Source organism: Macrotis lagotis, chromosome 6 (genome assembly GCF_037893015.1).
Source record: "Macrotis lagotis isolate mMagLag1 chromosome 6, bilby.v1.9.chrom.fasta, whole genome shotgun sequence".
In the NCBI taxonomy this organism is placed as follows: domain Eukaryota; kingdom Metazoa; phylum Chordata; class Mammalia; order Peramelemorphia; family Peramelidae; genus Macrotis; species Macrotis lagotis.
The window spans coordinates 622,078-635,016 of NC_133663.1; the positions used below are offsets into that span (position 1 = coordinate 622,078).

At 41.5% G+C, this 12,939-nt stretch overlaps 1 pseudogene; it reads right to left on the reverse strand.

The window, feature by feature from the left end:
- Nucleotides 1-530: 530 nt before the first annotated feature.
- Nucleotides 531-873, reverse strand: LOC141491546 (small ribosomal subunit protein eS21 pseudogene; annotated as a pseudogene).
- Between the last annotated feature and the right edge of the window lie 12,066 nt (nucleotides 874-12,939).

The following is a 12,939-nucleotide window of genomic DNA, read 5'->3' on the forward strand; positions in this document are numbered from 1 at the left end:
TATGTATTGTATTTCCCTAATAGAATATAAACTCCTTGAGGGAAGAGGATGATTTTCTTTCTGCTTGTATTTGTATTCTTAGAGCTTAGGCCATAATTGTTTTTCCATCATTCTGACCATGCATGACCCCTTGAACCAATGCTTTTCTATTTCGTTTTCCAGTGGATTAATGCAAGCAGAGGTTAAGTGACTTGCCAGAGTCGCACAGTTAGCAAGTGTTTAAGGCCAGACTTGAGCTTAGATCTTTCTGATTCTAGGCCTGGAACTCTATCCATTGCTAGCTGTTGAGTATTCTAAGTTCTTAATAAAAGTTTTTGAAACATTGGACTTTGCTGCAAACATGCACACAGCTGGTTATGCCCTTTTGTCTGTCCTAGAGATGTGGAAGAGAATGAAGACAATAAAGACAAAGAAATCAATTCAATAATCAATGAGCATTTTTTAAGCGCCACTATGCAAGAGACACTGTGCTAGGCTCCAAGAATACAAAGAAGGAAGCAGTCCTTAGTCATAAGAAGTTGACATTTTTTTTCTGTTTTTCTGATTTATTAAAACATTCCACAAGATTTCTTCAATTAGAAGTTCTTTGAAACAATACCATCATTTTTTGCCAGGCGGAGAATAGAGTCATCAGATTGTCCCATTCTACGAATTGCTCCACAAATTGCATATGTTTTAAACTGGCCATTGAATCTGCCGGTGACCTTGTCAACCTCGGCCACGTTCATCTGGATGGACGCGTGGTCCTTGGCCCCGATGATCCTGTTGCTGGCAGAGCATTCCCGCGGCACGTAAAGGTCCACGAACTGGCCGGCGTCGTTCTGCATGTCGGAGGCCGAGGGGCCGAGTGCAGGCGCGGCGGCGGTGGAAGAGGGAAAGCAGAAGCTGACATTTTAACAGAGTAGACTTTGAGGAAATGGATGTGCAGAATAAGCAGAATGATCATTATTGCCCAAAGTAATCCACACAAGTAATGATGAAAGGCAGGAGGATTGGGGGGATCAGGGAAGACTGGGGTACAGAAGGGAGAGCCTGAGCTAATTCTTGGGAAAAAAGGGTTGGTCAGACAGACTTGAGGAAGGAGTGCCTTCCAGATGTTCCAGGAAGATGGGACAGCCCAGGCAAAGTCAGGCAGGAGGGAGATGGGAAAAAAGAGAGGACAATTTGGTTGGATTCTAGAGTGCAGGAAAATAAGAAATAGTCATTGAAAGTGGAAAGGTAAGTTAGGGTCATGTTTGAACAGCTAAACAGGGGTTTGTACTTTTATTATAAAGGAGATAGGGAAATCACTAGAACTAGTTGTTTAGGGGAGTCACCTGATCAAATGTTGGTTATAGGAAATGTCATTTCAGTGGCTAAGAGTTCAATGGATTGGAAAGGGGAAGACTGAGTCAGGGAGACTCATCAAGCTGCTATGCAGTGATATAGATAAGGACAAATGAAGACCTGAACTAAGATGGTGACTGTGTAAAAAGGGAGGAGGGTCTGGATTTGAGAGATGTAGTGGAGATAGAAATGACAAAAGTTTATCAATTTAGTGGATTTATAAGGAGAGAGACAGAGAGGGGAAAGAAGTGAGAGAGAAGAAAGAAAGGGAGGGAGAGAGCCCTTGGTTATCTTCCTCCTTTCGCCTTAAAGTCTGACTCTGTCTATGGTCCTGAAAACACCATCATGGGTCCCATTATGCGGCACCCAACGTGTGCTTTGGAAAAAGCTCAGCTTATGTTCAGACCAGTCAGTAATAGAAGTATATGTGGGGACCATTAGAATCACATAGATCAAACTCCTCTCCACAACACAATTGGCTTTCTGCCAGAGTTCAAAGGTCAGTTTCCATAACTAATTGTAAGTGTTCAAACTTTGTTTCTCTCTGCTCCTCTGGGGCAGCCAAACACATATTCTCTCCTCTTGGAGTGTAGGGCCCACATTGATGCCCCACATCCTCGCAGGCATCATTAACAGGATGCTTCAGAACACCTGGATAGGAAAGTGATGCTCACAGAGGGTTAGCAAGGCTTCAGCAAGAAGAAGTTAAGTCAAGTAAACTTCATCTCTGTTTCTAAGTTACGTGACAAGGAATCACAGAATCTGGGAGTTAGAAGGGAATTTGTTGTTGTTTTGCCAAGAGGATTGATCAGATAGACTTGAGGGAGTCAATTTTCAGTCATATTTACTCCTTGTGACCCAGTTTGGGGTTTTCCTTGAAAAAGAACCTGGAGTAGTTGACCATTTCCTTCTCTAGACCATTGTACAGATCAGAAAACTGAAGCATGAAGGGTGAAGTAATTTGCCCAAGGTCCTGCAGCTAGAAAGTGTCTGAGGTCAGACTTGCATTCCTGACTCCAGGTCCTGTACTCTAACCACTGCAACTCCCAGCTTCCCTTGAAAGGCCTTAAATCCAGTCCCGGCTTGACCAGGCATCTTTTGATATCATAGATGCCAAGGGATCTCCCAGTTCCCCACCCCAAGAGGGGTTGTCTTCCACCTCCCAAGATAGACTGTTCCACTTCAGACCAAGTCTCATTGTTAGGATTTCTTCCTGACATGTCTCTTGAATTTGACACTAATTCCCCCTTATTTTCCTCAGGGACTGAGCACAACAAGGGTCATCCCTCTTCTATATAATAGTCCTTCAGGTATTTAAAGGTTGCTATTGTGTTCCCCAGAGCCCTCCACTTTCTAAGCTAAGTGCCTCTATTCCTTCACCCACTCCCCCCTCTTTTACATGGACTCCTGATGGCTCCTCTCTTTGTGTTCTTCAGCCTCTCTATGTCCTTCCTAAAATGCAATGCTCCAGTCTAGTCTGACTAGGGCAGAGGTTATGGATGATGGTCAAGATGGTCAGTGGGAGAGCCCAGCAACCTCTCCTAGAATTCAAAGGCTCATCCCCTTGCCTTCTGTGTCCTCAGTTCCCTGTCTGTCTCCCCAAGTACTTCTGTCAGACTCTTCTGAGGATCCTGTCACTCAATCACTCTGCTCTGCCCTCCCAGAGAGGCCCAGGAGTTCAATACCTATGTAGTGCTGAGCTTTAGGGAAGTAATATTCCACACTTTTCTCCTGAGCTAAAGAAGCCCACCCCCAGAAGCTGAACTCTGAGCCAAATGTCATTCAGCCAGCACTAACTCTGTTTGGCTTAAATATTTCAGGACTTAATGGCCATGTATGCCATAGAGATGTATTGTCTCCCATTGTAAGTGGTGAGCTGAGTTTGGTATTTTGCATGTGTGTCTCTCTGTAGAGATGGGGTAATTAGTGTAATTATTAGGGGGTTAATGAAGCTGGAAACAGTGTATCCAAGCACTCTGGGATGGAGGCTGGTAAAGTGGGTGTCTGTGTTTGCTTGCTCACATGCCTCCTCCCTCAGGACTAGAATTCTAGTCAGTAATAAAAATACCAGATTTATGTGTTCTCCCTGATCAGTCTGTTGAACTTTGTAGGAGTGAGACAGACCCAGACTTAGTCTCCTCCTATAGAAGTAAGAGGCACTCCTTGGCACACAATGGGGGATGATTTTCACTGTTGGCGGGGGGGGGGGGGGGGGGGCTGCCCTTAAGATGAAGGACCAATGGTTGCGGTTACCAAGGCAGAGAGTCAAAGATCATCCCCTTCCTTGTCCTGGTCTGCCAGAGTCCTAGTTGAACTTGAGGAGCAAGCCTTGGGGAGCACTGCTCCAACCCTGCAGTCAGGTTCCCATTTCTGTTTGAGATGACTCAGAGTACTAGTACATTCTGACTGTGTCTATTGGCCTTTTCCCAGTAGCCATTGTTTAGGGACCATCTGCCTTTTCATTACTCTACAAGGGGGAATGCAAGATCAAGAAAAGAGGAGAGCCCTTGCTCTGGAGAGGGGCAATGGAGTCATAGGATTTACAGCTGGAAGGCAAGCAGTGGTGCTTTTGACCTCCATTAGAAGAGAATCTTAGAAGAGAATCTTGCCAGGATCAGAGATCTGGGAAAGCTCTCCTCTTCCCTTCAGTTCCTGCTTAGAAGTTGGGAACTCCTCCTCCTCTTTTGTCCCAGGACCACCCTTTCATCTGAGCCCCTGGTGATGATTGGCCACATGCCTAGCCTTAGAAATTAATCTTTTGATCAGTTTGCCCACCAACAAGTCTTTCATAGCACAATTCAATGCGAGGCAGCCTGCTAGATAATGGAGATAGAGACCAAGGTTCAACTTTCTGGTATCAGGTTGGATACTTGGTACTTCTTCCCCCAGGATCAAATCTAATTTTATAGTATAATTTGTGGGAGGCCATTGAGATGGATTTGTAGAACTAATCTATTCAGATGGACCCTCGATTAAAGATTGGAAAGCCTATCCTCTCTCTGGACTCTTGGTCCACATCCTTCTGAGCTCTCTCTTTCCCTCTCCAGGAGAGCTATGAGAAGCAAGCTCTTTCCTACTCCCTGGATGATGGGCAGTAACCCCCCATCAAAGTGAGAGTTTTCCCATCTATAGGATCCCCAGATTTATATTTGTTTATATTTGCAGATGGTAGGAAGATGGGACATTTATGTTTTGGGCAGATGTTCTCCATGTTTGAGTCTGTCAACCTCATCTCAACGCCTACTTTCATGAATGAGTTAGGTTCCTAGTAGTAGTTATCCTTTGTGATTGAAGAAGACAAGTTGGGTTCCTAGAGGTTTCTAGAGGTGGGATCTCCTTCGTTTACTTCTAGGAGCACCCCTAATGAAGGCAGTAGAGTGGTCTTCTTTCATGGCATTGCTTTGAACCCTGACAAGTACACTCCCACTATCAGTTTAGAAAAGAGTATTTACCAAGCTGGGATTAAAAGATTGTACCACAATAGTTTGTGATACTCTCCCACTAGTTCATAGTGTTTGTGGGAATATGAGCCTAAGAGTAGTGAGCATACATGGCAAATGAAAAACTCACAGTTCCTGGTTGCTAGCCGTTCTTTTCTTCTTTCCATGGGTTCCTCAAGAATTGCCCTTTAGATGTAGGAGGAGTTCTCTTTGCTAGGTCTCTTCTTTTAATTGATAATTTATTTTATTTTTCCAGTTGTATGTTATGAGAGTTTTTCAACATTCATCCACAGGCATATGCACATGCATATTTATAAGTTACATAATTTACTTCCTTGTTCCTTTCCCACTCCCATTCCCTCAGTGGTGAACAGTCTGGTGAACATTGTACATATACATTTTTGCCTAACATATTTACAGATTAGCCATGTTCTGTATGAGGAATTAGAACTAAGGGGGAAAAAAAATAAGAAAACCATGAAATAGGAAGGAAAAAAATGAGAAATTTTAAAAAACGTGAACCTAGTGTTCATTCAGGTTCTGTAGGATTTTTTTTAGGGGGGATTTTGTTTTGTTTTGTTGTTCTTCATCTGGATGTATATAACATTGTCCATAACAGGTCTCTCAGTGTTGCCCCGGCTCTCTGAACTGCTGAGAGGAGCTACAACCATCAAAGTTGATCAACTCACAATGTTGTTGTTAATGTGGACAATGCTCCCTTGGTTCTGCTCCCTTTGCTCAGCATCAGTTCTTGTAATTTCTTCCATGCTTCTCTAGAGTCTGGAAATTCATGGTTTCTTATAGAACAATAGTACTCCATAACATTTATATACCATAATTTGTTCAGCCATTACCTGAATGATGGGCATCCACTCAATTTCCAATTCTTTACCATTATAAAAAGAGGTGCTATGAATATTTTGGAACATGTGGGACTTTTTCCATTTTTTTTATTTCTTCTGGATATAAGCCTGTTAGGTCCCATGTAAAGTTATAAGCTCAGTCTGTCCTTGGCTCCTGATGTTGCTGATCATCCCACCAGATGCTTTCCTGCTTAGAACACATTGTGGAAGACATAAAATCAAGACCCTTCAAAACTGATCAAAGATGAGGGAGGAGTAATCAGGGACTTCTTCCCCTCCAGACTGTTCCTTCTGAAATTTACTCTCTTCTCAATTTAATTGATAATTTTCAAATTATTGCTGGGGTGTAGGGAAGTTTTTTTTTAAATTTAATCTAAGGCCCTTTGATTGACTGATTAATGTGTTTACACTTACTAAGGTCTCAGAGATAAAATGGGATGTGGTGAAATCTACCCCATTCTTATGCAAGCAAAACCTCTAAGCAATGAGCTGGATCAGTACTTGAAGCTGATTGAGCAGACTGAGTGTGTTGGAAACCATTTTAATGGAGCTGCAGAGAGATATTTCTGGTTATATTCAACTTGTGGGCCCCCTTTCCTAACATTAAGACCCAGTACATGGCCCACAAAGGTGTGAGGCCACAGTTAAAGCTGAATCTTTTATAAGGCTCTGAGAATAGAAAGAGAAGAGAAAAGAAAAGGCAAGTAGGGTAGAGTAGGGAAGCCATAAGGAGAAGAAATGATGGAGGAGGGCACAAGAGGACAGAGGAGGAAGCTCCTGAACTTGGAAATTCCCCTTTCCCTTAGACTGGTGGTGACACTGGATCAGACATTTTACACCTCAAGTCTCTCTAGAAAAGTGAGATATGGTTCCATGGAGCCTGAGTAGCAGTTTCTTAACCTAAGGAATCACTCAGGGAGCCATACTAACTTTGAATGTAATAAAGCATAAAACCTAAAGGGAGACAATGAGATTCCACCCTCCCCTTGAGAATCAGCTCCAGAGTTTCTTCTAAGGCCCTGCCTATCTTCTACTGGATCTGACTCACTTCTTTGGGTAAGAGGATTGGTGGCAGGGACTGAAGGGGAGGAAATCATGCAAACCTCAACTGAGTCAGTCATCATGGGACCAAAGGCAGGTGAAGTGTGCCAGGAATAGAAGCTCTCATCTTTACAAAGTCTAATCCTTCATGGGCACTGGCCAACTATACTTATACAGAACCATAAGTATGAAAAGTCACTGAGCCATTCAGACCCTGTGGCCAAGCATTTCACAGAACAAGAAAGTGAGAGGCAAAAGAGTCTCACAGAAATGAAAATATTCACAACTTTTTGTGGTAATGGGATTTTTTGTTCTCTTGTCAAGTCCAGTTCATTCAATTACATTAAATAAACATTGATATGATCTAGGAACTATGCCAAATTCTGGGAATACAAAGAGGAAAAAGAAACTGCCCTCAAAGAGCATACAATCTAATGAAGGACAATGATGATGTTTGTTCTTGGTTCTAGAAAAAGACCATGACATCAGGGAGGTGAATGCCATGATAAGCAAGGGAATTATATTCACTTGCTCTCCCAGAACCATCTAGGACCAGTGGCCAGATATGGATCAGGAAAACTGGGGAATGGCCCCAGATGTTAGGGTAAAGTGACTTGCCCAAGGCCCCACAGCTAGTAATTGTCAAGTGTCTGAGGTCAGCTTTGAACTCAGGTCCTCCTGACCCAAGGATTGCCATTCTATCCTCAATATCATCTAGCTGCCTGGGTGTCTGGTATGAAAAACTAGGAAATGGAAATGTCATTTGGAAAGATGAAGCTAAAAGGAGTTGCTGAGATTGAACAAGATTACAAAGAAGAGATGTGAACTACAGACAATGCTATGGAGACCTTAAGACTATGAAAAAAGATCTGAAATGATTGGAGAAAATCAGTGATGTTTCCCCCTCAAAGAAAAGTTCAAGTGTAGAGTGAGAGGCCATCAGAAACATCTGACCAATGGGCTTATTGTCTCATTTCTTTAAAATGTTCATGAAAATGCTCTGCATCCTAAAAGAGGCTATTCTTGAGGTGAAGGTAAGAAGATGGGAATAGGAAGCTTTAATAAGGATAGTCTTTGGTATATTGGCTAACGATGGATACATCTGGGACGAGCCAGGACTTACTTCCAGAATCTCCTGATTCATGGAAAGATCCAGTACTTTTTGCTGTTGGAGAAAGTACTTCTATCCAAGAAGTTGATGTGCATTCTGTGGGTTATCCCCATTCTGATTGGTTGGAATTGTGGGTGGCGAAAGAAGATACATCGTTTTTTTCTGGGTCCTGACATCATCCTGGGTTAGGGACCCAGAACCAGCTTGGACGAGGCTGTGGGCTATGAAGGCTATTCTTCCCTCTTGATGTGCCTTCTTTCTCCTTATTCAGCATTGGGTTTGAAGCCAGAACACCTCAGTTTAGTGTTTGCAACTGCTATTTAATACAACAACAAAAACAACAATTCTATGTAGAAACAAAAGGTTTCCAGCTGGGAAACCCAACCACAAATAGATCATTTAACACCTCTGGATCCCAGTTTCCTCATCTGCAACATGGTTATAATAAAATGTGCCCTGGAGACTTAGTAGACAAGATGCTAGGTTTAGAGTCAAGAAGACAAGGGTTCAAGTCCTGATCTGTCTTGATCATCATCACAAGAAAAATGCATGAGAACATTAATTGAACTGCTCGGGACACAGTAAAAGGGGAAGACTTGTAAAAATCCTTCTGGAATGAACAGACTTTTCACTACATGGGGCAACAGGCCAAGACTGGACATAGGGATGACTCGATTTCCTAAGTGAAAACCAGAGATTTACCTCCAGATGGAGCCTAGGAAGAAACTATCATCCCGCTGTGGGTGACATCAACAGGAATTCAACTGACATGTCAACAATGAGATAATAAACAAATAGTTGAGTAATATAGATTTGTTGTAGTAATAGAGGAGCCTATGATAGCAGCACAAGACCAAGTCACCATCACTAGAAATTATAGAAGGGTTTTCCCCTCGGGGAATCCAGACTCACTGATCAACATAGATCATGCAAGGGAATTATGATAACTAAACAACATGTTGCCAAAAGTGACAAAAATTTCGTATCTCCCAAGGGCCAAGCAAAAGATAAGTAGATAGCTAGAATTATACGCCAAAAGCTCATGATCTTTCATCAATAATGAACAAGAAGTCCCCATACAATAACAACAGATTCCCAATCTCTTTGAGGATTCAACAAATAACTGTATTGGCTTCGGAGAATAATCACAGACAAACCTGTTGCTTATAATCATTCAACATAATGTGAAGAGTCATGAAGATTTAAGGGCAATATTTTTCACACCGAGTGTTTATAATATACAAATAAGTGGAGCAAAAAATCTTTCAAGATACAGACATCTATAATAAGAAATAAAAATAGCCCAGAAGGAGGATGAGGTTTACATCATCCCATCATCCTCTCTGCTCCAGTTCTTCCAGTAAATCTACTGCAAGTAAGCTTAAATCCCCAAACTGTTCATGCCAAAGATCAGTCATTTCCCCACCATCACAGTAATGCAACAAACATTAACCATAAAAGAACAATGGTCTGATGGTGTCATGGCCTGGGAATATTTTGATCTGATTGCCATTAGCTACAAGATGAGAAGAATAAAGATAATGGCAGTGAAGATGATGACAACTATAATTTATGTAGCATTTAAGATTTGCAAATAGTCTATGAAACCAAAGGAAAGTCATTCAGCTTCTCCAGAACTTTGATTCCTGATTGTAAATACAGAGATTACTATTTGTTCTGTGGACCACATAAACCACATAGGCATGAGGTAAAAAATGGTATTCTGCAGAGTCATCCAGAGATGTTAGCTAATGTTGGTCACTTCTAAGGTGAATTCACATTTTGATAGTCATCCTTTGGGAAAGTCCCAGACAACTTCCCAAGGCAGAGGAAGGTAGGATAGCCCTAAAGGGAGAAGCCAGCAAACAAAGCCCACACCAGCTCCTCTTGGGATGACTGCATACTTATGGGATGGATGTTCTCGCCTCCTCTACCTTCTTATGCAGTTTCTTTCCAGAGGAAGTGTAGACAGAGCATGCATTAAGCCCACGTCAGAAGGAAGACTGCTGTGATACTTTAAATGACTCTTAACAATAAGAGCCCCACATCCTAATAGCATTACCACCCCCCAGGGGGTGCTTCTGTTCCATTATACATCATGCCTGGCTGGGTCTCCATTTGTCACTGAACACCAAGCATGTGGTAATAGTCCTGTAAAACATGCCCTGTTGGGTCTTAATGCTTATTTAATGACACCTGCTACTTCAGTGCCCATAAAGGAAAGCATAATGGGAGGGAAGAGATCTTAGGGCTGGAAGAAGAAAAGTTCTAGGAGTGACAGGTCATTTCCAGGTACATTTTAGTCACTGACAGTGGACTTCTGATGATCACAATGTAAGAAGGCAACACATGCCTTAGAACCTGGTATTCCATATTGTGATTCCAAATTTCTGCTTTAATCTTAGGTCCTCCTGTGGCTACAGTTCTTCTCACAGCAAGAAACTTAACTTCACAGAAACTCAGTATGGGCAGGGACCTCACAATCTAGTCCATCAGTCCCTGAATCAGGAACCTAGTAAGAGACCATCCAAGCTCTTCTTGAAGACCTTAAGTGAACAGAAATCCAGGTCAGGCACTTCCTCATCCAGCTGATTCTGACTTTGGGAAAAATTGCACAGTTTTGTATTAAAAATGAAACCTTAGAAAGACAAGTGGTGTTTTACTAAACAATGGATTCTGAAGAGATACGGGCAGAATTGGGAAGATAATGCTTGAGAATATAATCTGGATTTCTGAGACTATGGCTTAAAATACAGGAAGAACAATGTCCCATCTAGGGAGACAGTATACCTATACAGGACTGGATAGTAAGTGTGGACCTGAGTGTAGTTGTACTAATCTAATCCAAAGGGTTCTTAACTGAAAGGGAAAAAGAGACCAATATTTGTCCCATGTGATAATCATGGAGTAACTACAATGTAGAAAGAAGAAGAAGAAGAAGAAGAAGAAGAAGAAGAAGAAGAAAAGGAAGGAAGGAAGGAAGAAAGAAAGAAAGAAAGAAAGAAAGAAAGAAAGAAAGAAAGAAGAAAGAAAACTTAGCTACTAAGATATCCAGAGAGTCACAGGAAACAAAATTCAGGACAGGAGACAGGAGCAGTATTCATGGCCTTTGATATCTACACACAAATACTATATTTTCCCCCCAAATAAAAATTGATTGGAAAATAAACCCTAGCATGATTTTTAGTGTTCTTAATATAAGCCTGAGCTCCAGTTAATATCATCAGATACATTTAGTATGTCCGATGCAACACACAACAGACATATTGAAATATCAAACAATATTATTAATATACAATTAAATATAAATAAATAATTTTATTGACATTAAAATAAATGATAATACTTATTATAATTATGCATCAGTACATATCCAAGTGGGCACCTTTGGATGATAGGTAAATGCCTATGTAAAAAATGATTTGAAACATTGCTGAATGACAATTGGAGACCAGATACATTGCATGAATCATGTGTGTGCTTGATAATGTCCAGATGGGAAAGAAAGCCCCACCCCCAGCCCATCATCACTAAGGGCAAAAAAAGGTAAGATTGAGTGTGTTTCAGGTATTTAAGTCCTTCAAACAGAAAAAGCCTAGTGCACCCAAACAGTTAGAAGGAAGTGGGTCGCTTTCATGCTGCCCCTGTTTTGCGAGGTGGCCAAAGAGGTCAGCTGGTCTGGGATTCAGCCAGCATTTCCTGTGCTAAAGACATGAAGAGCTTCCATGCAGAGAGAAGACTAGATCAAGTAATGATCCCGCAGAAATGACTGCTTGCCGCCAAACTTGATATTGCAATAAATAAACCCTTCAAGGACCATTTGTGCATGGAAATCAATGAGCACATTGAGAACAGAATGGAGAGAAATCTGTGTAGAAAGTTTATGAAGCTGAGCCCACAAGAGGTCATGACTTCGGTCAAGAATTCATGGGATAAAAGCACCAACAGTTGTGCTCTATGAGTAGGCTACAGGGACAGCAAGTGCTCATTTAAGAAAAACTCTGTGGCTGGACAGGAGAGATTGTGACCAATGGTTTTACAGAAAATGGAGAAAAACATTCAGACCAGAATTTGGGGTTTGGAGAGTTATGATGATGTTCCAGAAGAAGACGACATGACTGTATTAGGATAAATGCTGATTCTTGTGTGTGAATAAATGTAGTTTGTTGTGCATGAAAAAATAAGACATCTCCTGAAAATCAGCTCTTATGTGTCTTTGGGAACAAAATTTAATATAAGACCTTGTCTTCTTTTGGGAGAAATACATTTTATGAAGTATGGGTGGTCAAGCAGGATAAATTTGGATCCAAATGCAATAAGGCAAAAGGACTAGATACTCTAGACAGGTCTCACATTACTTGGAGGAATTCAATCTCTTACTAGAAAATAGCTCTGGAAGTTCTGAATGCCTGGTTACAACTCCTTACACATACTCACAGTTGTTTCTGTTGGGGCCAAATGGAACAAGTTTCATCTCTCAAGAAGAAAGAACAGAACAGAATATAAAGTTCCAAATGGGGTCTGAACAGAGAACATGGACACCCTTAGCTTATTTGAGTTGGATGTTGTGTCTTCCAATGCAATGTACAGAACTGTTATATCACATTGTTGACTTATTTTGAACTTGTGGTCCTCTGAGCTCCAGATCTTTCTCCGATAAATTACTCTTTAATCATACCTCCTCCATCTTGCACTTTTGCTGTTGCTTTGCCTTCCAGTCCAAGCATAGGATTTCTGCTCTTGGGGCTCAGAATCCCAAAATTAGATTGATACAGTGAAAGAGAACTACTGAAGTCATTCTGTATTCAATCCCCTTATTTCATGTACTTAGATAAACCTCACACAATGCTTGTTATTATCTCCATTTCCTTATCTGGGAAAAGTTGGACTAGAAACTGGATAGGAATAGTTCAGGGAGGGACACTGGGATCTGAGAAGGAGAGCACCTAGTCTTGACTCTGCCACAGTCACAGGGAATTTTATTGCTATTTCATGTCTATGAGTCTCCATGTCTGGGTTTGTAACATGAATAGATTAGACCCTGGGTCCAGTTGCTTTAATCTGATCTTCTCTGTGAAACTTCCCAGTGGGTGGGATCCATTCAACCAATATGCCCCCCATATTGCCTTCTTCCATTCTCATTTCTTGACTACCTTGA